Source organism: Bos taurus, chromosome 15 (assembly GCF_002263795.3).
Source record: "Bos taurus isolate L1 Dominette 01449 registration number 42190680 breed Hereford chromosome 15, ARS-UCD2.0, whole genome shotgun sequence".
In the NCBI taxonomy this organism is placed as follows: domain Eukaryota; kingdom Metazoa; phylum Chordata; class Mammalia; order Artiodactyla; family Bovidae; genus Bos; species Bos taurus.
Window position 1 is genome coordinate 59523988 of NC_037342.1, and position 27947 is coordinate 59551934.

The following is a 27947-nucleotide window of genomic DNA, read 5'->3' on the forward strand; positions in this document are numbered from 1 at the left end:
TGTGCTTCTTCCAGCCCAGCATTTCTCATGATGTACTCTGCATAGAAGTTAAATAAGCAGGGTGACAATATACAGCCTTGACGTACTCCTTTTCCTATTTGGAACCGGTCTGTTCCATGTCCAATTCTAACTGTTGCTTCCTGACCTGCATAGAGGTTTCTCAAGAGGCAGGTCTGGTGGTCTGGTATTCCCATCTCTTGAAGGATTTTCCACAGTTTATTGTGATCCACACAGTTTATTGTGATCCGAACCTTACATGTTGAAAATATCTTACTTTGCTCTTTTTTCTTGAACGACTGAATATAAGATTCTAGAATTCAAACGTATTTCCCTCAGTCCTTGGAGCCCTTGCTCCAATATCTTCAAGCATTTAGTTTAAGTGATTTTTAGACCTTTATAGGTACCGTTTTTCCCTCCTTTCTCTGTAAACTTTCATTGTCTTATCTTTAATTTTGAAAATCTGAGGAGAGGTCTAGTACTTCACTCCCTGGACACATTCATTCCAAATAATAATATTTTTCTTGAACAGTTTTGAATTTGCTCTTGTCACTGTTGTCAATATTATTTGGCTCCCTTTCATTTTCATCCATGTTTTCATGTTGAAATGACTGTCAGTGGGTTATTGAACTTCCTGAATGATCCTTTATATCTCTTACCTGTATTTTTCGAAGTTCATTTTTTATCTTCTTTGCTCTGAGATGAGAGATTAAAACAAAACAAAGCAAAAAGCTTATCTCCCAGGTCTTTGATTTTTTAAAAACTGATTTCCAAAAGGTCTTTTTCCTCACTGTGCTTATATTTTATCAGTGCTGTCTCTTTTAGGACATATTACATTTTCCCCTTAAACTATATAAATTATATTTCCTCTGGGATTTATTGTTATGTTTATTTTTAACTTTATATTATTCCTCTGTGCTACTGCCTTTTCTCATATATTCTTTTGGTTCACAAATGTTCATATTTAAGAATAAAGGACTTGTTTAAATCTTCTCAGTAGCTAGCCTGTGTTTTTTTCTATTGCTGTATATGGAGATCAGTTTTAACAATAGCCTTTTCTCCAAAATGGGAAAGTTTGCTCAAAGTGTTTTGTATGTAGACAGGATTATGGATAGGAAGGCTTATCAGTAGGGTGTGGGGATAGGTAGTTGGCCTCCACTGCTGGAATCACAGCTTTATTCTGGTGTCTCAACCTCAAGTCTTAGCTATCCCAGGGTGATTCTTCCTTCCCTCCCTCCCTTCTTTTCTTCTCTCCTTCCCTCTGTCCTTCCTTCCTCTCTCTCATTCTCTCACCTTCATCTTTCTTTCCTTTTTCATAAAGCCCTCTGATTTCATTCAGACAGAAAACACTGGGTTGACAGTCCTTCATTTTGAAATGTGGTTTATGGGAAATGGGCAGAGTCCTGACTACCATGACAGTTTTGTTTGCAGAACTGTAACAAATTCTTTTATTTAATATTTTCCCCTCACATCTCCTCTTATCTGCTGACTCCATGGTGCTCCATTCTCAACTTTGAACCTCCCCCGTGTATTTATTCTGGACTGCAAGTACTTCAACTGCCTTGTCAACCACTTCAACTACAATCCATTTTCCAATAATTTGTTGAACTCTCTTATACTGTAGATCTTGACCTGTTGATGTCTCTGACATGATTTCTTCTCTGTTATGAATGTATTACTTTTCAGCTTTGTAGACTCTCATTACAATGAATTCTTGAGAGGGAAAGAAGACAAACACATGTGTTCCAAATATCATCATTTGTACCATAAGAACTATTGTTTTGATAAAAATGATGCATTATAATTATAAAAATTTCACACAATGCAAAAAACCAATGAATAGAAATATGCAAAATTCACACAGAATTCCATGAGCCAGAAATTACCAATATTAATGTTGATCAAACCTGATTTCAGATTCTTCCTATATATAAATTAAAAAATTAATGACTTAGAGATATACTGATAGAAAAATATAGAGAGAATCATACTGAAATATCCTTTACATTATAAAAAATTGCATTTAATTTTCAGAATTTCATCTTGAATGAGACATGTTCCCATGCTCAAATTAATTTCAGTGTTATCAACCAAATCAATCAGTGTTTACAAAGTCACCAAAGAACAAATTCTCAAATCACCTTGGCTCCATATTTCAATTTATTCACAACCATGATTCTTCCTAGTCCTTCCTGAACATTTCTGGGAATTCCCAAAGGATTTTCATATTCTGGTTTTCTTCTACTCACCTCTGGGCCTAGCTGCCCCAAAACTCTTCTGTGATGTACTAAACAGGCTCTGAAGATCAGAGAACAAGTGTGATTTATAGTAATTATTTGCAAATTAAGAAAAATCCCATATCTGTTGCTATATCTTGGTTATTTAAAATGCTATTTTGTATTATTATTATTAGATATGTTTGATTTACATATTTTTTACAACATTTAAGATTAAACCTTTATATTATTGTTTTTACAACTTTTGAAAAACAAATTTCTGTCCTTATTGTCTTAACTAGACTTCATTGTCCTCATAACTTCCTGTAATATGAGAAGTTGAATGGTAGGCATTTGCTGAATAGCAAAGATTGTATTTGCTGAATACTGAAGATTTTCCCATATATGACCTAAGAAATACATATGATTTTCTTTCATTATTAAATATGCCTTAGTTTTAAGTTGTGTTTTCTTTATCCTTTTACAGCTATATTTATCCAGAATAGTATAACAAAATTTTTTTTTGTTTTTAAGCTTTTATTTAAAATTTTTGGCTTTATAATGGCATGACCAGGTAAATTATTCTGTAAAATTTCTGATTTTAGGTGAATAATTAATATTTATTTGAATACTATTTTAGTTTATAAATTTTCTAAAAATAAATGTGATATATATATTCATATATGTATATTTTATTGTAGTAAAAAAAATAACATGAAGTTGACTCTCAACAAATTTGCATGTGTATAGTACAGCATTGTTAACTTTATGCAAATTATTGTACAGTAGAGCTCTAAAACTTTTTCATCTTTTATGTCTGAAATTCTATGTCTATTGACCAGCAACTTTAATTTCCCCCTCCTTAGGGCCCCTGGCAACTACCATTCTACTTTCTTATGCTATGAGTGTGACTGCTTTAGATATCTCATAGAAGTGGAATCATGCAGTATTTGTCTTTCTGTGACTGGCCTATTTTGCTTAGCATTTCTTCAAGGTTCATTCATGTGGTAGCATATGTCAAGAGTTCCTTCTTTTTTAGGGCTGAATAAATGAAAATTACATTTGCTTTATTTATCTGTTGATGGACATTTATGTTGTTTCTACCTCTTGACTTGTGAATAATAATAATGAACATAGGAGTGCAAATATCATTTCAGGATTCTGTTTTCAGTATGTTTGGATAAATACCTAAAAATGGGATGACAAGCTCATATAGTAGTTCTATTTTTGAGGAAACTGTATTACACTATTTTCTATAGCAGATACATCATTTTTCATTCCTACTAACAGTGCACAGGAGTTCCAATTTCACCACATCATCACCAACGCTTACTATTTCCTTTTTTTTTTTTTTGCTAACAGTCATTCTAACATTTGTGAGGTAATATGTCTTCACTTTGATTTCCCTGATGATTAGTGATGTTAAGCATCTTTTTTTATACTTGTTTGCCATTTGTATGTCTTCTTTGGTGAAATGTCAAATCAAGTCATTTGCTCATTTTTTAATCCATTTATTTATTTATGCTTATAAGTTTTATGAATATATACTCTTTGGAAATTAACTCCTTATAAAATATACAATTTGCAATTACTTTCTTTCATTCTGTAGATTGACTTTTCACTCTTATTTCCTTTGCTGTGTAGAAGCTTTTTAGTTTTTAGTTGAGGTAGTCCTACTTGTCTATTTTTTTTTTTTGGTTGCCTATGATTTTTGCATCATGTTCAAAAATTCATTTCTAAGCTCAATTTATAAAGTTTTTTTCCATTATGTTTCCTTCTAAGTGTTTTATGGTTTCAGGTCTTACATGTGTGTCTTCTTGCACATGCAGATAGGTAGTTTACCCAACACTATTTTTTAAAGAAACTATCCTTTCCCCATTGGGAAGCGTTTTCACTACTGTTTAAAACTTCACACTTAAAAATAGGGCAGTTGAGTCTTGGGATGAGAGACACCTGGGAACCAGAGTGTATGGATCCCCCCTCCACCACCGCCACCCCCACCTCCTCCACCACTGCTTCAGGGACTTCTGTATAGAGTTTAGCTCACATCACCTGGCATACAATCCCAAGGCTGCTGTACTCTGTGCCCCAACCCTCTTCCCACTCAGAGCCACAGGGCAGTAGTTCCTGGCCAAAGAGGCCAGCCCCTGTGCAAAACCACATTGGCTCAAACACTCAGCAGGCGCAGGACATTGGAAACCAGAATGAGTGAATTGTGCATGTGTGGGATGCATAGCTCTAGCCCTTTCCAAAGGAACCCAAATGACTTAGGTAGGGCTCTTAACACTAGCCTGTCACAGTCAAAGCTGCAGCAACTCAACCAACCTTTCTGCTGTTCTTGAGTCCAGCTGTTTATTCCAGGAGCTTGAGTGCCTGCTCAGTCGCTTCAGTCGTGTCCAACTCTTTGTGACCCCCATGGACTTAGAGGTATCTAAACATCTTCAGTTCAGTTCAGTTGCTCAGTCGTGTCCGACTCTTTGCGACCCCATGAATTGCAGCACGCCAAGCCTCCCTGTCTATCACCAACTTCTGGAGTTCACCCAAACTCATGTCCATCGAGTCGCTGATGCCATCCAGCCATCTCATCCTCTGGCGTCCCCTTCTCCTCCTGCCCCCAATCCCTCCCAGCATCAGAGTCTTTTCCAATGAGTCAACTCTTCGCATGAGGCTGCCAAAGTATTGGGATTTCAGCTTTAGCATCATTCCTTCCAAAGAACACCCAGGACTGATCTCCTTTAGAATGGACTGTTTGGATCTCCTTGCAGTCCAAGGGACTCTCAAGAGTCTTCTCCAACACCACAGTTCAAAAGCATCAATTCTTCGGTGCTCAGCTTTCTTCACAGTCCAACTCTCACATCCATACATGACCACTGGAAAAACCATAGCCTTGACTAGACAGACCTTTGTTGGCAAAGTAATGTCTCTGCTTTTGAATATGCTATCTAGGTTGGTCATAAATTTCCTTCCAAGGAGTAACCGTCTTTTAATTTCACGGCTGCAATCACTATCTGCAGTGATTTTGGAGCCCCCCAAAATAAAGTCTGACACTGTTTCCACTGTTTCCCCATCTATTTCCTATGAAGTGATGGGACCATATGCCATGATCTTGGTTTTCTGAATGTTGAGCTTTAAGCTAACTTTTTCACTCTCCTCTTTCACCTTCATCAAGAGGCTTTTGAGTTCCTCTTCACTTTCTGCCATAAAGGTGGTGTCATCTTCATATCTGAGGTTATTGATATTTCTCCTGACAATCTTGATTCCAGCTTGTGTTTCTTCCAGCCCAGCGTCTCATGATGTACTCTGCATGTAAGTTAAATAAGCAGGGTGACAATATACAGCCTGGATGTACTCCTTTTCCTATTTGGAACCAGTCTGTTGTTTCATGTCCAGGTGTAACTGTTGCTTCCTGACCTGCATATAGGTTTCTCAAGAGGCAGGTCAGGTGGTCTGGTATTCCCATCTCTTTCAGAATTTTCCACAGTGTATTGTGATCCACACAGTCAAAGGCTTTGGCATAGTCAAGAAAGCAGAAATAGATGTTTTTCTGGAACTCTCTTGCTTTTTCGATGATCCAGTGGATTTTGGCAGTTTGATCTCTGGTTCCTCTGCCTTTTCTAAAACCAGCTTGAACATCTGGAAGTTCACGGTTCATGTATTGCTAAACTTCTTAGAGGTATCTAAACTTCGGACTAGGAGACCAACTCTGCCTGTCTCTGACACATTTGCCTTTAAGGGCAGCTTCAAAGCATTACTTAATTTCTGACCCAGCCCGACTGGTAGCAGCCTGGAGAAGCTAGTTCCTCCACTCAGTCTCCTCCATCAGGAACTATTTTCTCCTTTAACATCATCAGAGAGGCTCGAGGCAGGGACTGGGGACCTGGTTCAAGTGAGGTGGACTGTGGAATTTCTGAGGAAGGCACGGAGTCCGCAGGGTGTGTTCCGTGACTTCCAGCCCATGTGCTTTGTTCACATTTCTGGGCTCTGTATTCTGTGCCATTGATCTACGTTGTGCGTGTGTGGCCAGTCATGTCTGACTCTTTTGCGACCTCATGGACTATCGCCACCAGAATTTACAGTGTTACCTCTGTCCGGAGGATTTTCCAGGCAAGAATACTAGAGTGGGTTGCCATTTCCTGCTACAGGGGATCTGTCCCACCCAGGGATCAAACCGATGTCTCCTGCATTGGCAGGCAGATTCTTGACTGCTGAGCCACCTAGGTCTGTTTTTATGTTGGGACTATATATAATTTTTCTTTCTTTTTTTTTTTGCAATAGTTTCGCCGCTATGTTTTGAAGTCAGGAACTTTGGATGCAAGCTCTACTCTTCACTTTCCCCACCTTCCTCCAAGCTGTGTTAGCTCTACCTGTTGTACTCCTGGTCCTCAGGAGCAGCAGCAACGTGCCCAGTTCTTTTGTTCTCTGTGGCCCCCAGGCATCTAGAGTACTCTGGGTTCCATTAGGGCATTGAGATAGGCATAACAAAAACCAGTCTCTGGGGCAGCCATTGGGAAAAGCTAGAACATTGCTGCATGTTCCAACTCTCCCTCCTCAGGGAGAAGCCACCAGCTGGGGATTTCTTCCTGCTCCTTTGCTGATCTGGGGGGAGGGGTCTATTGCGGCGGGGGCGGGGGGGTAGGGGGTTGTGGGGGAGGGATGATGGCGGAGAGCGTGTGCTAGTCCAAAGTGTCGCCTTTGTTCTCAGCAGCAACCAACCTGACCTTTTAGATTCAGGCAAGATAGAAACTGGCCCTTGGGTACCTCCCCACAACGTCTGCATGTTACATGAATATTTCAGTCTTTTATTTTCCTTCCCAGGGAGAAGCCAGAAAGTGGGAATTTTCTCCTGACTGTGCCTCAGGGCACCAAGGGTGAGGACTAGGTAAGTGAGTGCCACAGATCATCTTACCAGCTTCCATACAGCTGGTTTTGTCCTTCTATACAACTCCGTGTGGGAACCTCTTAGCTGGTTTATGGAGATTTCACAAAGGGAATTTGTTCCTGTATTGCTGTAGAGTAAATGGCTCCTTAGGGAAAAGAGGGTCTAGGTCTTCCTATTCTGCCATGTTGTTGATATCCTGTCATGTGTGTGTGTGTGTGTGTGTGTATTTTTCATTTTCTCTTTTTCTTTCAGTTTTTGAGATATAATTGGTGTACCACACTGTGTAAGTTTAAGGTACACAGCATAATGCTTTGCATTCATTGTGAAGTGATTTTCAAACATAAGTTTAATAAATATATATATATATACACACACATATATATATACACACACACACACAGTTAAAGAAATAGGAAAAAAGGCTTTTGTCTTGTGCTGAGAATTCTTAGAATTTACTGTGTTAACAACTTCCATATCTAACAGGTAGCAGTGTTTGATCTCTTTTGTTGTGAGTTTGTTTGTTTTTGAGGTATAATTAATCTAGAACACTACGTTAGTTCCTGTTACACAACATGATTCGGTGTTTCTATACATTTCAAACTGATAACCACAATAGTGTTGTTACTGTATGTCACTATACAAAGATATTATACAGTTGTAGACTATATTCCCACACTTATGTTTCATACCTGTGGCTCATTTATTTTGCAGCTGGAAATTTGTACCTCTTGATTTCCCTTACCTATTACTTTGCTCCCCTAACTCCTCCAACAAACACTTGCTTGTTCTCTGTTTCTATAACTCTGTTTCTGTCTAACTATATTTGTTCATTTTTTTTTTTTGGATTCCACTGGTTTAGATTAACTGGTTTATGAATATCTCACAAAGGTATTTGTCCTTGTATTACTGTAGAGTATGTTTCTCCTTTAGGGTAAGGAGGGTCTGGGGCTTCCTATTCTACCATCTTGGTACAAAATTCAGTATATATGCTTTAATTTGATACCATCATTAATACTTTATGGTTAAATTCTCTGTGTCCTATTTATTATTTCAAATATTTTATTTGTCTACATATTAAAGAATTAAATTCTCTCAGGTATTGAGAGTTATTATTATAACCCCTGCATTTCAAGATATTTTTAATGTACGTACTTCAGTGTTATGGGCTTTTGTTTAACCTTATTCAGACTGGGAATTTATCAATTATGTTTAAATTTATCAAAGTCCGTGAATTTATCAATTTATGTTTAAAAATAGACTTGATCCACGTAGAATTTTCCAGTTTGCTTTTTGTCTTAGATTTTAAGGACTTTGCCTCAGATTCTTCTTATTTATTTGTATGTATTTTAACCCCTACTTTACTTTATGTGTTGGCCTAAAGCGTATGTATTCATTCTTTTATTTTTAAACTTTTGTATTTTAGCCGTGCCTCTTAAGATTATTTATTTTTGACCTAATTAAAATCTTGTTCTTTTAAGAGAGGAGTTTAAACCATTTGTATTTGACGTGGAATTATTAGTTGCTCAGTTATGTCTGGCTCTTTGGGACCCCATGGACTGTAGTCTGCCAGGCTGCTCTGTCTGTGGAATTCTCCAGGCAAGAATACTAGAATGGGTAGCCAATCCAGTCTCCAGATTAAAGTAATAAGTATATATTTTGATACATATTGTTAAATATTTTTAATATTCTTAGTGTTTTAGAAAGTATATATTATAGCTGGAATTATGTAAGTGGTTTCCTTAGCTTTCAAAATATTTCCTAATCATTAAAGTCACAAGTTTAATGCTCTCTTTCTTCTCTGCAGAAAGTACAGGATTTACTAGGACTTTTTTTGTCTACATCTCATCTTTATAAATATAGCATTAGTTGTATCCTAGTATTATTGTAACTGATTTTTTAAATTACAGATATTCTCTTCTAATCTTAATTTTATATTTGAATTTGGAGTTTCATATCCAGCATCAACTCAGATATTTATTTTTACTGCTTATTTACATTCTCTTAAGTTCAAATATTTCTATTTTGAATACTAAATTTTGATTACCCTGTGGGCCATTTCAAGTCTGTCTTCAGAAATGGTGAAGTGAAAGTCACTCAGTTGTGTCCGACTCTTTGAGACCCCGTGGACTGTAGCCTGCCAGGCTCCTCTGTCCTTGGGATTCTCCAGGTCAGAATATTGGAGTGGGGACATGCCCTTCTCCAGGGGATCTTCCCAACCTGGGGATCAAATCCAGGTCTTCCACATTGCAGGTGGATTCTTTACTGTCTGAGCCACCAGAAAATGTGTCTGTAGTCTTTTTACTTGTATCCCTGATTGTGTCAGTCTCGTCTTGTTCTTGCCTTCTCATTTATTTAAGTCAAATTGACTGTTTCACTTTTATGTCTTCCAAAACTTTATCTTGAAATAGAGCTATGTAGCTTGATTTTTTCAAATAATATTACAAAACAATCTGAACAGTTCTGATGTTTATTTTTATCTAGGCATCCTGCTTATTTTTTGAGGTTGGAGTTTATTCAGTTTTTTGTATTCTGCTTTTACTAATTCTGTGTGTATGAATTCAGTTATTTAACTTTTCATTTCCTTATTATTTTTTCCTATTAATTCTAGCTGTCTTTTTATCTCATTCTATGGTATTTCATTCTTAGCATCTTCTATTTTCATGACTTCCTGATGTTGTTTCAAAAGGTCACTTTTTTGCCTCACATTGTTAGACCTATCTAAATCAAATTTGAGTCAGCATCCAAGTATAGAGATTTATATTGGTCCATCTTTTCCATTCAGGTGATGGGTGAAACTCTTTCCAACAGACACAATTGGATGGAAACTTCTTTTGCAGTACTAGCCCACATGCTTTTTTCATGCTTCACAGTTTGGTTCTTTGAAACTCTGAAAGAGATGGTGCCTGTGGAAAAAAAAGACTAGAATCCTAATTGTATAACAGTTCTCAGTGCTTCTCTTTCCATATTTCCTCATATACTCCTTTATTTGTGGGTTCCAGACTTCCCAGGGTGTCATGCTCCAAAAAATACCTTTCAGTACCTTTCTTATGGGCTTCCTAGGTGGTGCTAGTGGTAAAGAACCCACTGCAAATGCAGGAAACATAAAAGAGGTGGGTTTGATCCCTGGGTAGGGAAGATAACCTGGAGAAGGAGATGGCAACCCACTCACGTGTTTTTGTCTGTAGAATCCCATGGACAGAGGAGCCTGGTGGGCAACAGTCCATAGGGTCACCAAGAGTCAGACATGACTGAAGCAACTGAGCCCACACCTTTCTTATATTTGAAATCTTCATCTGAATGTAAAAAGTAAGATACTCTGACACATAGGATGTGCTAACTTTTCTGTATACACATCTTGTGGGTTTGTTTTTTTTTTTTTTTTTTTTTGAGCCGCTGAAGAAGTAGGTAAAGAAAGACAAACAATGTGCTTGCCTACTTTTTACAGGATTAGTGTACTATTGACTACCTTTTTCAGGAAAATTTTTCATGTTTATAATTTATAGAAAATTTCCTAGATCTTGACCAGGGTTGAATAGCAGTGGTCTTATTTTGCTTTTATTTTGCTTTTGATTTTACTGTCTTTCAGTATAATTTAGTGGGAAATTGATGGTGGCTCTGTTGTGGAGAACTGCTGCTACTGCTGCTGCTAAGTCACTTCAGTCGTGTCCAACTCTGTGCGACCCCATAGACGGCAGCCCACCAGGCTCCCCCGTCCTTGGGATTCTCCAGGCAAGAACACTGGAGTGGGTTGCCATTTCCTTCTCCAATGCATGAAAGTGAAAAGCGAAAGTGAAGTTGCTCAGTCGTGTCTGACTCTTAGCGACCCCACGGACTGCAGCCTATCAGGCTCCTCCGTCCATGGGATTTTCCAGGCAAGAGTACTGGAGTGGGGTGCCATTTCCTTTGTCGTGGAGAACTAGGCCGTTACTTTTATACCTTTCTTATAATTTAATACTTGTGAATGTCAGGATCCTCCATAAAGTGAACTCACTTCCCCTTATCAAATGATGCTTTTCACTGTTCCCCAGCAAAAACTTAATGTACCAATAAGGAGAAACACAGAGTGCTTTCTCTGTTGCTTGTATCTTCCTGTTTTTCTCATTCATGTATTGCTGATCCATCGAGGGCCCAAAAATATGTCATTATGAGGGTTTTTTAAATTGAACTCAATGTAGTCTTTATATCATAAATTGAGTCTCTAAGTTACTATTTTTGTCTTCTGACTGTTCCATAGGTTTAGCCTTAATTCCATGATTTTAATTTTTTGGCACCAGAGCAGATGTATTGTGCAAGGTTTGCTTATAAATATTCTTTAAAAATCCACAGTATGTTGTGGTAGACTTTGTTAAGTATATTTAAGGTTAAAAAGTCCCAGTTCCAAAGAGTTTAATATTCAATAAAGAAAATTCTTTGTAGATTTCTCCATAAAGACTCAAGTTACTATGGTTTGGATAACAGATTACACATTCCATATGATGTTATAAAATCAAAGGCGGGATAAATGACTTTCTCTAGGATTGATCTGACAGTGGCCTTAGTGATATATGAGGGAGTGAAGGGTTCAGAAGCATGGACTGATTAGTCTAGTGAGAAACCACCTTGATCAGTTGGTTGTAACCTCCTAGACATGTGCTTGGTGGGTGAAAATAAAAAGAGCTTGGAAAGTCACTAAAGAAAAGATGAAAAAAATGAGGTAGCATTTGGCAGTTTACTAGATTTATGAAGGGCAGAAATGATTATATTCCCTGGGCTAACATATTTTAGATGTAAAGACAACCAAGCTGCTAGCAGCAATTTATTTTCTCAACTCGCTTTGCCTGCTAACTAAAAGTTTATGGTAATACTATTCAATTAGGGGAATAAAGTGATGCTAAGTCACGTTTGAAATCTGAATGTTGCTCAGCAGGTATCAGATTTTTGTTTGAATTACAAATTTGTACCTGGATTCCATCTTTCCTTTCATTGCAATCTTATTCTTGCCAATCTAAATGACACATGATAATGTAATTAATTAGTCTAATTTGTCTTCACTGAAGCTTAATTTCATAGTTTCAAAACGTATAGGCTGTCATCTTCTAACAGATAATATTGAGTTAATAAGTACATGTGCTATGCTGCATTTACTATAATATAATGATCCATATAATGTAATCAGGGTGTCGCAAATTAAAGCACAAATGTTCCAATAACAGTTGCAAAAACTAAAAATGGTATTTTCCTTTTAGACTCCTTTGAATGGACAGCATTTGAATTTAAATGTTAGATAAAATTTGATCATCCCATTTATGGCTAATTCCATGCCTATTTTTATTTAATTTGGAAGTTTTATCTCTGTAATCATTTTTAAAATTCAAAGGATCAGGCTACATGTTGTTTAACACATTTGTTGATATCGATAGAACCAGTATTTCTCTTTTCTGTTCTTGACGGAGCACTTAGCAACTTTGTAAGCTTTGAGGCATTGCTTTTTGGAATCTAAGAGCTGGCATTCACTGGACCCTTCTGCTATACCTCCTCCATTTTTTCAAGTTCTGAGAAATGAAGCATAGATTTGTTAAAGGATTTGCCGTTCTTTGCATTTGTGTTTTATATAGAATCCATATTGAAACATACATATTTTTTGATGATGCAATTCAGATTTTTGCCCAGGGTCAATGTTGAATTAACTGATAATGTAGATTTTAGTGCTCACTGTTATTAAAAACTAGGGAAAGATTTCCCTGATTCCAATCTTTTTCTTCTCATAGATCTCTAATCCTGGCTTGAAATTGCTTCATTTCCAAATTTACCATTCTGGAACATAACTTATTTGGGCCAGGACACTCAAATAACAGGACACTCAAGCTTATTTGGTTCCTTCTATCTTCTTAGTACTTTGGGGAACAATGTTCTTTTAAAGTTCCTTTCTGAAATGAGAAAGCAATGAGTGTTAATTAAAACTATAGAATAGTTGATACCTGTGTTTAAATTGAATACTGTGGAAGGCTCCCTTTTGAAAATACATATACCAGTGTTTGGGCTTCCCTGCTGACTCAGACAGTAAAGAATCCACCTGCAATGCTGGAGACCAGGGTTCAATCCCTGGATCAGGAAGATCCCCTGGAGAAGGGAATGGCTACCCACTCCAGTATTCTTGCCTGGAGAATCCCATGTACAGAGAAGCCTGGTGGGCTACAGTCCATGGGGTGGCAAAGAGTTGGACATGACTGAGCAACTAAGCATGATACCAGTGTTCAAGCACAAGTTTAGCCAGTTATTAGCTGTTATTATTTGTTTTTTAAAATATTTCCATGCCTTCAGAGCTACCTCATATTGAGAACTAAATATAAACAATTTGCTGTTCTAAGTCCTTTACATATAACAAATTTTTAATCAGTAGTCATGACTGAAAGAACTACCTACCATTATTCCAATTTAATAAATAAGGTGATCAAGACATAAAGAGGTTAAGTAATTTGCCAGGAATCACAAAGTAACTAGAGGTAGAACTGGAAGAGAATCTGTCTCAATTCAGTTTGGTCTTTTTACCTTTGTATTCTACCATAGCATCCCTAGTTCTTTATCACTGAATTGCAGATGATAATAATTTAACCTTATTGAATTGTGATTATTATATACAACAGTACATGTAAAACAGAAATAACTAAGAACCTGGTATGAACACAGTCAACAAATGTCCTCTCCTCCCCTCCCCCAATTTCTTCCTTCTCTTCCACTTTGCCTTCTTTAAAATATTAATCAGGACTAAGTAAAAGAGAATAAATAGCTTGTAGAAATATAGAGTTCTGTACATTTTTGTTGTTCTTAGTAGCTCACAAATTATGAATTTTGTCAAGATTTATCTATGAATCCTTTCCCCTCCATTTGATTATTCCCTATCTTTTCTATTAATAGCCACTTCACATGTGGAATTGCATCCTATACACAAAGGGATTTAGGAGATTGTAATGATAGAAAGTTGAAAGTGAAGGAACTTCCCTGGTGGGCCAGTGGTTAAGACTTCGCCTCCCAGTGTAGCGGGTGTGGGTGTGTTTGCTGGTGGGGGAACTAAGATCCCACTTGCCTAGCTCTCAAAAAGCCATACGTAAAACAGAAGCAATATTTTAATAAATTCAATAAATACTTTAAAAATGGTCCACGTAAGTGAAACCATGTATTGTAATTTGTGTGTGTGTGTTTGTATGTATGTCAACTACGAAGAGAGTAAGTTATATTCTTACATTCCAGGTTGAAAAAATATGTCAATGAAATGGTCAGGGTTAGCACAACTTGGTTTCTCAGTAGAAATACCATTTTGATTGTTTGTTTTGAAAATAATTAGGAAACTATTGTCAAGTGTTAGTAAGATGATTAGCGTCATTGTAATATTTTTAGTTAGATCCCTCCCTTTAAAAAGCATGGTTCATTTTCTCAGAAGAAGTGAGAGACTATTGGAAATTTCTCTGACGTATTTTGAAATATGGAGAGAAAGTGATTCAGATTGTATTGATTGATGCCTTCTGGTCATCTTGACCAGATTTGCAAATAGCCACATATTCTTGTTAATGCAATCAGCATCTGCCCAATGAAATGAGAAAAATCTATTATTTGGATCATGAAAACAGTTTCTGTGGGAGGAGAGTGCTTTAGATGGTTTCCTCCCTACTTTTTAACTAAGTGCACTGGCAGCCTGAGCAGGCAGTGTCTCTTCTATGTTGGAGGTAGGAGTAGTTATTTGGTTATCAAGAGTTTGCTCATCTCACTCCCAATATTTTGATAGGAAATGGGGTCTTGGGTCTGAATGAGGTAAAGAATTAAGACTAAGATGCCTGAATAGGCTATCACCTCATCAAAAGGTAGATTGATCATAATCTACCACATCACAAAGAACTGGTAAGAAAGCTATATCTAGGCCTGGATTCTTGACTAGGGTGGGAGAAGAGTCACCTGAAACATTGAAGACTTGAATCTGTATTTACAGAAGTTTAAATTTTGAATTTATGTTATTAAAAGATTTTAAAACACTTCACACTCAGAAATGACAATAAAAGTAGACCTGGCTGATGAAAACTGCTGCACATATGGTAGAGACAAAAGGAAAACCATCCTGGAAAGATACTTTCACAGTATAAACCATTGGGACTCTCACACATAATAAATAGCCTCTGACAAAGATCAACTCTCGGTCAGAAACTTTAAAATGTATGATCAGCAGTGCAACATCAATGAGACTTGGAATTCAAAACAAAATAGAAGATTGGAGCTGCACAAAATTAGATCTAGAATAATACTCTGAAAAAGAATATAAAATAGTTATGTTTAAATGATTACAAACATAAAAGAACTTAAAATAACTTGTAAAAGTAGCAAATAGAATTTTGAGAAATGAAGGAAAAACTATTGATATTAAAAACTAAACAGATTAAGTAGATTGAAAGTGAAGGTGAAGGTTAGTCGCTCAGTTGCGTCCAACTCTTTGGACACAAAGATTTCTTTGTCCATAGAATTCTCCAGGCAAGAATGCTGGAGTGGGTTGCCGTTCCCTTCTCCAGGGGATCTTTCTGACCCAGGGACTGGACCCGATTCTCCCTTGCTGCAGGTAGATTCTTTACCATCTACACCACAAGGGTAAGTGTTATGTAGATTAGGCATATCTGAAAAGAAAGTTAATGAATAAGAATGATACCAAGCAAATTACCTGAAAGTGAGAAAAGAAATCCAAAAATTAAAAAGAAAGAAAAATAGTGTGTAGGCAAAGCAAACAGAATGAAATATTTAACATATGCACAGAAAGGTTATAAAAATGGGAATGGGGGAATGGGGCACTGATGGTATATGAATAAAGAATGCTTGTAGATTTTCCTTTATAAAATATATAAATGTTTCAATTAAGAAGTTGTAACTCATTTTTAAGTCATTTTTAAAAATTAAAGTGTAGTTAATTTATAATGTGTTGGTTTCAATTGTACAGCAAGGAGAATCAATTATGCATACATATATATATGTATATGTGTGTGCATATTTTCCAGATTCTTTTCCATTATAGGTTATCGAATATATTATAGTTCACTGTGTTATACAGTAAGTCCTTCTTTATTTTATAGATAGTAGTGTGTACATGTTAACCCCAAACTCCTAATTTATCTTCTCCCTCTTCTGCCCCCATATCCCCTTTGGTAACCATAAGTTTGTTTTCTAGATCTATGAGTCTATATTTGCTTTGTAAATAAGTTTATTTGTATCATTGTTTTAGATTCCACATATAGTGATACTATATGGTATTTGTCTTTCTCTGATTTCCTTCATGTAGTATGATAATCTATAAGTCCATCCGTGTCGCTGCAAATGGCATTAGTTAATTCTTTTTTTATGGCTTAGTAATATGCCATCCTGTGTGTGTCTATGTGTGTGTGAGTATATATGTACATATACAAATTAATATCTTCCACATCTTATTTATCCACTCATCTGTTGGTGGACATTTAGGTTGCTTCCATGTCTTGGCTATTATAACTAGTGCTACTGTGAACATTGGGGTGAATATATCTTTTCAAATTAGAGTTTTCCATGATATATTTGGGCTTCCCAGGGAGCGCTAGAGGTAAAGAACCTGCTTGCCAATGCAGGAGATATAAGAGATCTGGGTTCGATCCCTGGGTTGGGAAGATCTCCTGGAGGAGGGCACGGCAACCCACTCCAGTGTTCTTGCCTGGGGAATCCCCATGGATAGAGGAGTCTGGTGGTCTATAGTTCATGGGATTGCAAAGAGTTGGACATGACCGAAGTGACTTATCATGCACACAAGCATGGAATAGGATTGTGGGATCAGTTTTTAAGGAAACTCCATACTGTTTTCCACAGTAGCTAGGCCAGTTTATAATTAAAGCAACAGTGTAAGAAGGTTCCTTATTCTCCACATCCTTTCCAGCATCTATTATTTGTAGAGATTTTAATGATGGCTCACATCAGTATTCTGACTGGTGTGAGGAGGCAGCTCGTTGTAATTTTGATCTGCTTTTTTCTAATAATTAGCAATATTGAACATCTTTTCATGTGCCTGTTGGCTTTCTGTACATCTTCTTTGAAGAAATGTCTGATTAGGTCTTCTGCCCATTTTTTTGATTGGGTTGTTTGTTTTTATATTAACCTATATGATCTGTTTCTATGTTTTGGAAATTAATCTGTTGTCGGTCACATCATATGCAAATATTTTCTCCCAATTCATTGGTTGTCTTTTCATTTTGTTTATGGTTTCCTTCACTGTGCCAAAGGTTTTAAGTTTAATTAGGTCCCATTTGTTTAGTTTTTTTTTCTTTTTTTATGTACATTACTCTAGGATGTGGATCCAAAAAAACATTGTTGTGATTTATGTCAAAGAGTGTTCTGCCTGTGTTTTCCTCTAGGAGTTTTATGGTATCCAGCCTTACGTTTTGCGTTTGTGTGTATGTGTGTTTGTGTCTGTGTATATGATATTAGAGAATACTCTAATTTTATTCTCTTAAATGTAGCTGTCCAGTTTTCCAAGCACCACTTATTGAAGAGACTGTCTTTTCTCCATTGTATATTCCTGCCTCCACTGAGCATTCTTTGTCATAGATTAATTGACTGTGAGTGTCGGGGTTTATCTTTGGCCTTTCTGTCATGTTCTATTGATCTATATGTCTGTTTTTGTGCCAGTGCCATACTGTTCAATCAGTGTTGCTTTGTAGTATAGTCTGAAGTCAGAGAACATGATTTTTCCAACTCCATTTTTCTTTCTTAAGACTGTTTTGGCTATTCAGGTCTTTTGTGTTTCCACATAGACTTTAAAATTATTTGTTCTAGTTCTGTGAAAAATGCTGTTGGTAATTTGATAGCGATTGTGTTGAACCTATAGATTGCCTTGGGTATTATGGTCATTTTAACAATACTGATTCTTCCAGTCCAAGAACATGGTGTATCTTTCCATCTTTTTGTGTTATCTTTAGTTTCTTTTAATCAGCATCTTATAGTTTTCAGAATACAGGTCTTTTGCCTTCTTACATAGGTTTATTCCTAGGTGTTTTATTGTTTTTGATGTGATGGTAAATCGGATTGTTTCCTTAATTTCTCTTTCTGATATTTCATTGTTAGTATATAGAAATGAAACAGATTTCTGTATATTAATTTTATACCCAGCAATTGTACTGAATTCATTGATGAGCTCTAATTGTTATCTGGTAGCATCCTTAGGATTTTCTCTTTGCTATATAAAAACGGTGACCATTTTACTTCTTTTCCAATTTGGATTCTTTTATTTCTTTTTCTTATCTAATTCTTGTGGCTAGGACTTCCAATACTATGTTGAATTAAAGAGGACAGAATGGGCATTCCTACCTTGTTTCTGATTTTAGAGGAAATGCTTTCCATTTTTCACCATTGAGTATTATGTTACCTGTGGGTTTTTCATATATGACCTTTATATGTTGTGAGGTATGTTCCCTCTATGCCCACTTTCTGGAGAGCTTTTATCATAAATTGATGTTCAATTTTATCAAAAAGCTTTTCCTGCATCTAATAAGATGCAGGAAAAAAGCAGCTATAATTCAGAACAAGAAATCAGACAAATAAATAAAAATACTGTGTGTAGTCTGTAGAATAAAAGGATAAATATGATGAGGTGAACATCTAAATGTAATTGAGGACAAGAAATAACAATTAAACCAGTTAAGCTAGATATCATTAGTCAAAAGATAGCAGAAAACATATAAATGTTTGAAAATAGATAACTTGTATGTGTTACTTTTTTTCATAACAGCTTTACTGAGCTATATCTCACATACAACACAGTTCACACATTTAAAACATATAATGTAATAGTTTTTAGGAAAAGGCAGTGGCACCCCACTCCAGTACTCTTGCCTGGAAAATCCCATGGACGGAGGAGCCTGGTGGGCTGCAGTCCATGGGGTCGTGAAGAGTCAGACACGACTGAGCAACTTTACTTTCACTTTTCACTTTCATGCATTGGAGAAGGAAATGGCAACCCACTCCAGTGTTCTTGTCTGGAGAATCCCAGGGACCAGGGAGCCTGGTGGGCTGCCTTCTATGGGGTCGCGCAGAGTTGGACACGACTGAAGCGACTTAGCAGCAGCAGCAGTATAGTGATGGAAGAGTGCAGCTGTCATCACAGTCAATTTTATAACAATTTCATCATGTCTGAAAGACATCCCAAAACTTTTAGCTATTAACCCCAATTCCTTGTCCCATACTTCCAGCCTAAAGCAATTATTAATCTACCTTCTATCTCTATATATTTTCCTCTTTTGGCAATTTCATGTAAGTGAAGTCATGATATATGATATTTTGTAACTGGTTTCTTTTACTTAGCATAAAGTCTTCAAAGTTTATGCATGCTGTAGTATAATCAGTACATCACTTCATTCTTATGGCTGAATTATATTCTATTGTAAGGATATACCACTTTTGCTTATTCATACATCAGCTGATAGACATTTGCATTGTTACTGCCCTTTATCTATTCTAAATAATGCTGTACAAATTTTTGCATGGACATACATTTTCATTTCTCTTGGGTATATATGTAGAATTTGAATTTCTGGGTAAAATGGTAATTTTATGTTTAACTTTTTGAGGAAGTACCAGACTGTTTTTCATTGTGGTTGCACCATTTCACCTCTTTAGGTTTTTACTCTAATGCCACCTTTCAATTTCTAATTGTCCCCCTCCCGACTCTGAATCTTCCTTACTTTGTTCCATTGTTTCATTTTTCTAGAGCATTAGTCACTTGCTCAGTGAATATAAAATGTACTTATTAATTATGTTTGTTGATTATAATCTGTCTCACCCATCTAAATGAGCTGTGAAAGGTCAACAATCTTTATTTTTTTAGTTTTCTGATGTGTTCCAAATACCTGAAATAATGTCTAGCACATGATAGGCATTCATCAAATAGTTGTTGAATATTTAAATAAATGAAATAACATCAGAATATTGGTTATTCTTGGGGAGGAAGAGAAGAAAGCAAAAGGGATGTAAAAGTGAGTCTTTAGCTGCACTATACTTCATGAAAGAGAGGTAGCAGATATGGTGAAATGTTAACATATATTCTCAGTGGTATGTACATATAGAGGTCTATTAAATATTTGTACTTTTAATATGCATAATTGTATACTTAGGATTCAATATGGAAACAGCATTTAAACTTACAGTAAAGTCATAGACCCAGTGAAAACAGGCGTTCATAGTGTTGGCAAGAAATTAACCTGTGAATTATATACTTGAGTACTTTCTACATCAAGGGTATGTTTTTGATATGACAGATATTTAGACATATTAAAATCATGCATAAATGTGTTTAGAAAGTCCTAAAATCATTCTTGATTCTTCATTGTTATATTTTTCTTTTCTCTCTCATCATACTCTCAGGAGCCTATCCTGACAATAGTCATTCTTGCAGTAATATCACTTGAGATTCTTGGGATGGACCCACTACTGTTTGATGGCAAGAGCCATGACTCTTTCTTGTTATTCCATACCTACTCATATAAAATGTTCTTGGTATATATAAAAGAGTAAATACTTACATGAATAGATTAATAAACTTCAGCAAGGTATTATATCATCTGTCACAGTCTTAGGAAGTAATATATAGAGTTGTAATAGGTAGACTTTAAGGCTTCCCTGGAGGCTCAGTGGTAAAGAATTCGCCTGCAGTGAAGCGACATGGCCACAGGAGACATGGGTTTGATCCCTGCGTTGGGGGGAATCCAGTAGAGGAGAGCATGGCAACCTACTCCAATATTCTTGCCTGGAAAATCCCTTGGACAGAGGAGCCAGGTGGGGTATAGTCCATAGGGTTGCAAAGAGTCGGACGCAACTGAAGTGACTTAGCATGCACGCATGAGGACATATATATATTTGGTAAAAAGATCAACTCATCAAATGCTGTTATATTAAATGCAATGATGGGGCATATCACAGGTTACATGGAGATAAGGGACATTTTAAGTGACTGCATGCACATCTTACTAATGAGATGACTGTCAACTTTATTCACTTTACATGGCTGGTTTTTCCAGCTAAAGGGAGGGATATAACTAGTTTATGCCTAGTTATCATGAATTTTTCACAGGTAATTAACATATTATAGACTGAAGGTTAGTTTTTTGCTAGGTCATTTTCATCCTATAAATCTAAAGTAGATTTGTAACCCCTGAAATACTTCAATGTAAGTGAATCTGGAATTGTTTCATTCCTGTATTATTTTAAATAGAATTTAGTGTGTCTATAAAATGCCTTTCCATTACTGGCATCTGCTCATGACACTCATCTATACGAGAAGTGTGGTAAAGCTTAAAGAAGAGGGCAGTTCCAAACTCAGCTGTTTTCCTATGTGTGATGACTCTAAGCTTCTTTGATTTTTTTTTTGTTTGTTTTTTAAAGAAGTTACAGAATTCTTCTGAGTAAAACAAATGCCACTACTGAGATTGCCAGACCTTATTTATCTCTCTCTCTCTTCTTCTTTGGAGAAGGGAATGGCAACCCACTCCAATATTCTTGCCTGGAGAATCCCTTGGACAGATGCAGCCCATGGGGTCACAAAGAGTCGGACATGACTAGGTGACTAAGACACACTCTTCTTCTTCCTCCTTCTCTCTCTTTCCCTTTTTTCTTCTCTGCATGCTTGTTGCTCACTTGTTTTTCCTTTTTGTGCACTTAAAGTACATTTTCTGAAGCACCAGGATCAAGGAACTTCATTTCCATTCTTAATGAAGTTATGCAGTCTGGTTTCTCAGGAAATCACTGGAGGCTTTACAAACTTTGCTTTTTAATTCAGATTTATATAACCTACTCCACTTAATGTCTGACCCGAAAATTGAGATATGAGAATATCATTCTTTGAGCAAATATACTATAAATCAGGGTTAATTTCTTCCTTTTGCCTAAATTCCTTGGGGGAAGGGGACAAAGAATGACTTTGGAATTACAAATTTTGTGTGCTCCATTTTGTGTGCTCCAGGCTTACTTGGGACAAAAATTTCATTTAGAGATGGCTTATGCCCTTGGCTGTTTTACTAACTCAACTGTGATAATATAGAAAAGAATGTTGTAGTAGTGGAAAGGGTAAGATAACACTAATGTTACAACACAATTGATGCCTGAAGAATTCTCTCCTTAAAGATGGCCATCTATCGGTTAATGAGCATTTGCTACCTACTAGGCATTGTAATTTGTGCTTTATATACATCATTTTAAAAAATCCTTAAAGACAGAAAACATGTTAAGGATTGTACATGTACTGTCATCTTCATTTCATAGAGGAAATTCAGGGAAGTTAAGTAACTTGTCAAAGGTTTACAAATATAAGTAACAAAGTCCTAACTCAAATCTATTTTTCATGACTCCAAAGCCACACTCTTAGTACTTCAAGATACTGCCTTCTTTTATTTCCATCTACTTTCACTGTCTTGACAATAGGTTACCAAAAAACTGTATGTATTCTGTTTTATGAGCATAAAAGAGAAGATTTCACTTCCCTTTTATATAAAAATCTACGATGACCTACATTCTTCGGAAGGGAATTTGTCCTCAGTTGGCTGTATATTATAACTAGAAAATAATAGAAAATTTGGAAAATTATTAGCTCATTAATTGATTATGTTAGTGTCCTTCCCAATATTGATTTTTTTTGCAGTTTAAAAAAGGAAAAAAATACTTTGAAAGAGAAGTTTTGAGATACTGTTTTAAAAATCACTGTTGTTTTGGATTTTTAAAATGGTTCTTGGTGGTCAAATACTCTAGACAATGAAAGAATACCATTTTTAGATTCTCTCACTGCATGTAAGAAGTCTTGTCAAGAACACAGGGAATGGACATAATTGGCATTTGAAAATTTGTAGTTCTCAAGCACAAGTAAAAGTCTGCAGTTTGACACATTTATCATAGGATCATATTGGATCACAGTGTTACTGAGGGGAAAAAAAAATTCCCTTTAAACAAAAAACGTATTAGACAAACTATGTATCGTGACTCTGATATTCTTATCTTTAATAAATTCCTTGCAGAAGGAGAATATAAGATGATTTCATCACATGGATAGAATTGATTTAAACCAAAGTAATCCCTAAACAGATTGCAATTTATCTTTGTAACATAAAAATGATGCTCTCAGGTAGCATCATTGGAAGGATGCCTAAAGACTGAGCAACTAATACTGCTGCTGCTACTAAGGGTCTCATATGTTCCTACACCTGGTAAAAGGCAGAAAAGTCTTTTTTTTTTTTTTTACACTATTAATTGGTATTAGAAAACAGAGGAGAATTATTTTAAAACTTCATTAAATCATATCAGGGTAAGGTCATTTATTGGGTTATTATTCATTAAGTGCCTATGTTAATTGATTATTTCATTGATTTTTTAAAAAAAATTCAGTAGTACTTTGAAATATTTTAGGCATCTCATAGGAAAAGACATTCAGATATCAAAAAGGCTTCTAATGGAAGTTATGTGTATCAATAATAGTAGCATCTCTGACTAAAGAGTAAGAGGTGGTCAAACAGAAATAGTCATGGAGGATGCTTCATGTAGACAGAAAAGAGCAGATCTCAAATTCATGTTTCCTCTGGAGTGAGAAGATGCTTTTTTTGTTATACAGTGAGGAAGCCATAACACTCACCAAAACCCACCTTACCACCACACATGATAGAACACAGAGGTTGAGAAATGCAGAAAGTCATTGGACCGCCCACATAAAGGTAGGGCATCCCCAATTAATAAACAATGACAGCAGATAATCCATAAATTAGATGGAAGAAAGTAACATGCTTACCGTTATCATTGGTAAATACTTCCAGGCAGTTTAAGCCATGGCAGTTGCAGTGACAGATAATGTTCTGCAATTAAAATTCAGACACATGCACAGATATTTCTAATGCAGTTAGAAAATACAGTAATTTTTTCTTGGTCCTATGGTAGAAGAGAGACAGGCATAAGGCAACCCAGTGGAGGTGTGAGGTAATAAAGAAATCTTTTTGCAAGGAGCAATACCTGAGATAGATCTCGAGAACTGAACAGAATTTACAAATACAAAGAAAGAGCATCTGAGGAAAGAAAGTCTGAAATGTTTTTAAGACAAGGTGAATTTTGTCTGTAGAGGGAATGAGAGAGCGTGGTGAACTTAGAAAAGTGATACTTGTTTAGAATGGTGGGAGTCTTTCTTGGCTGGAGGGGATTGGAAAGATATGAAGCTACAGAAGTAGAAAAGGATCAGATCTTTAAGGACCTTGAGTGTCATGTTAATGTCTTTGAGTTGTTTCCCCTATGTGTAAAAGTGGAGTGAAAGTGTTAGTCACTCAGTGTGTTCAGCTCGCTGTGACCCCATAGACTGTAGCCTGCCAGGCCCCTCTGTCTGTGGGGTTCTCCAAGCAAGAATACTGGAGTGGGTTGCCATTCCCTTCTCCAGCGGATCTTCCTGACCCTAGGATTGAACTCGGGTTATAGGCAAATTCTTTACCATCTAAGCCACCAAAGAATAGGGTTATTAAAGGATTTTAAGAAAGGAAATAGTATCATTTTATTTTCCATCTTAGAAAACCTTTCCAGGTACATTGAGAAGAATAGATTGAATAACGTATGTAGAGGAATAGGGAGAAATCTTCTGAGTACCTGGTAAACATTTTGGAGTGAGATGATGAAACACTGGGGACAGTAAATGGCAGGAAAGAAGTGGAAGCAGAATGGAGGAAAAAGATACATATGTCAAAATGGCAGAATATAAAAATCAATTGATTGGATATTGAGGATGGGAAAACTAATTATAGAGAACCAGGCTGCCATTAGTGGTACTCATTACTATATAATAATGGGTGAAGGGAACCAGCTGGTTGTGATACAAGGAATGATGGATTCAACTTCAAAGGCATTAATTTGGATTGCTGTGGCACATCCAGATGGGGATGTCCAGTATGGAACCTGCAAATATTGCATTCATGAGTGAGAGTTACACAGAAAACATAGATTTCGGAGATGCTTCATGGGCATGAATTAGATAACTCAGAAGGATGAGAAGATACCAAAGTCTTTGGCAAAAACTGGGGAGTAAAGGGAGTGGGCTTGAGGAAGAAAAGAGAGCATCACTGAATATAAGACTATAGGGAAATTTTTTTGTACCTAAAAAAAAGTTTGTTCCTGTCTCCAGAATTCACATGTGATGCATTTTTAATTTGTCATTTTCAAACCAAAGGAACAAGAGCTGAAAGTAAATTGATTGGTCATGAGTCACCAAGTTTTTGAAAGTTAGAACTATATTAACATTCTGGGTATATTAGCCAGCAAGATTTTCAGGAGCAGCAGATGTTTCTGGGATTAAGGACATGGGGGGAGAGAGGAGCACAAGGTGAAGGACCTATGAAAACACTTTTGAAAGATGAACAACAGGAGTTGGTAATAATTTAAGTAACAGGGGAAAGGAATGGGAGGCTTGGGGGCTTGAAATCACAGAAAAGTTGATTTCCCATTGTGTTAACTCAGCAAAGACTGCATTATTGCAGTCCAGCCCCACACTCTGGCCCCTTTGGTAGCAAACTTCACCCATTGGCATTTGAAATTCTTATTTGAATAAATATGGAGAGAAAGGCTATCATATTACTTTCAGAGGCAAATTAGGATAATATGCCTAATGTCTTCAATCTTTGAAATCTTGTGAAATTGATAAATTACTGTGGTGTCCAAGTAATGGACAGATGGCAAGGTTTAGGATTATGGAAGCAAACCAGATCAGCAGCAATACATTATTCTAAATATTGGCACTCAGTAAATTATAAAGCATGTTTACAAATACAGAATAGAAATTAAGAAGTATTAAAACAGGAAATGCTAAATGTAGAAATCCTGAAGCAACATTATTCTCTAGTTTTCTTGAATAATGTGATTTATGTGCAAGGAGCTAGCACCTCCACTAATCTCTGGCCATGAGTCAGCGATGGCTGACTTTCTTCCTGTAACAGGATCATGTCCTTAGTTTGGATTAGTGGGAAAACTAGCATGCTGTTATTCTTGATATTTTATAGAGATGAGCCTCGATCTACCTACTCAGGAAAACTAGATCATAGAGTACTTTAGGGAGTTATATATATTTGGGGAGTTCTCAGATATTTCAAGTATGTTCAAGAAGATGTCATCAGTTTGGTTAGTTACCTTGTGGTACTACTGATGGGCTCTACAGGTGGCATTGGTGGTAAAGAACCTGCCTGCCAGTTTAGGAGACTTAAGAGATGCAGTTTTGATCCCTAGGTAGGGAGGGTCCCCTGGAGGAGGGCACAGCAACCTACTCCAGTATTCTTGCCTGGAGAATCCCAAGGAAAGAGGAGCCTGGCAGGCTGCTGTCCATATGGTTGCATAGAGTCAGACGCAACTGAAGTGGCTTAGCGTGCATGCACACACTACTGATATTCCACTTGTCTCCTGCCTGAGTCACCATTGCTGTGTGTCTCTACACTTGCCGGGCATTTCCAGGAACCTTTGTGGCTTCTGTAGAGTTCTGCAGTTTGAGGCTGCAGGGTGTGGCCGGCACTTGCCAGTCTGATGCTCTGTTGGTGCAGCCTGATGCTGAAGTCTGTAAGGGCTGGAGCGGGCCTTGTTAAGGTCTGATTTCTTCATTCCAAGACTAAAGTGTTATAAGCTGTAAGTGAGAAGTGTGTTTTTGTTACAGTTGCAGGCTTCTGTGGAGAGTTGCTTAAAGAGAGGCAGGACTTATTAAGTGAAACAAGATTTTCTGTGTTTTATACAAAACCCAGCTCCCTTCCTTCACTCACCTACATTCTCAATAGGACCGAGCAGTGAGTCTAAAAAGGGGGCTGTGCTTAGAGATAAATCTAAGGAGCAGCTGTGTTGTAGTCAGAATTATTTTTCTCCTCTGATAACTATGGATTTCTGGTTGAGTCCACCTCTTTTTGTGGCTGGCCCTGTAGAAAGCATCTCATGAAAATTAACTTTGTTTAGGACTGTCTCAGCAATATATCTAGGGATTCCGTGGTGGCTCAGACAGTAAAGAATATGCCCACAATGTGAAAGACCTAGATTTGACCCCTGGGTCAGGAAGATCCCCTAGAGAAGGGAATGGCAATCTACTCCAGTATTCTTGCCTGGAGAATTCCATGGACAGAGGAGCCTGGCAAGCTACAGTCCATGGGTTTGCAAAGAGTTGAACATGACTTGAGCGACTCACACACACACACAGCAATATACCTAAAATGCCCAGTTATCTCTGAGTCTCAGCACATTTAATTCCAGCTGAGATCTCCACTCTATCAGCGTAGTTGTTGTTGTTGTTCGGTCACTAACTCTTTGTGATCCCATGGACTGTAGCATGGCAGGCTCCCCTGTTCTTCACTATCTCCTGAGTTTTCCTCAATTTCATGGCCATTGAATTGGTGATGCTATCTAACCATCTCATCTGCCATCCCCTTCTCCTTTCGCCTTTTCCCAGCATCAAGGTCTTTTCCAATACGTTGGCTCTTTGCTTCAGGTAGCCAAAGTACTAGAGCTTCAGCATCAGTTCTTCCAATGAATATTCAGAGTTGATTTCCTTTAGGATTAACTGGTTTGATCTCCTTGCTGTCCAAGGGATTCTCAAGTGTCTTCAGTACCACAATTCAAAGGCATCAATTCTTTGGCACTCAGTCTTCTTTATGGTCCAACTCTCACATCTGTACATGACTACTGGAAAAACCATAGCTTGACTATACAGATCTTTAATGGCAAAGTGAAGTCTCTAGTCTCTACTTTTTAATACACTTACTAGGTTGGTCATAGCACTCCTTTCAAGGAGCAAGTGTATTTTAATTTCATGGTTGCAGTCACCATCTGCAGTAATTTTAGAGCCCAAGAAAAGAAAA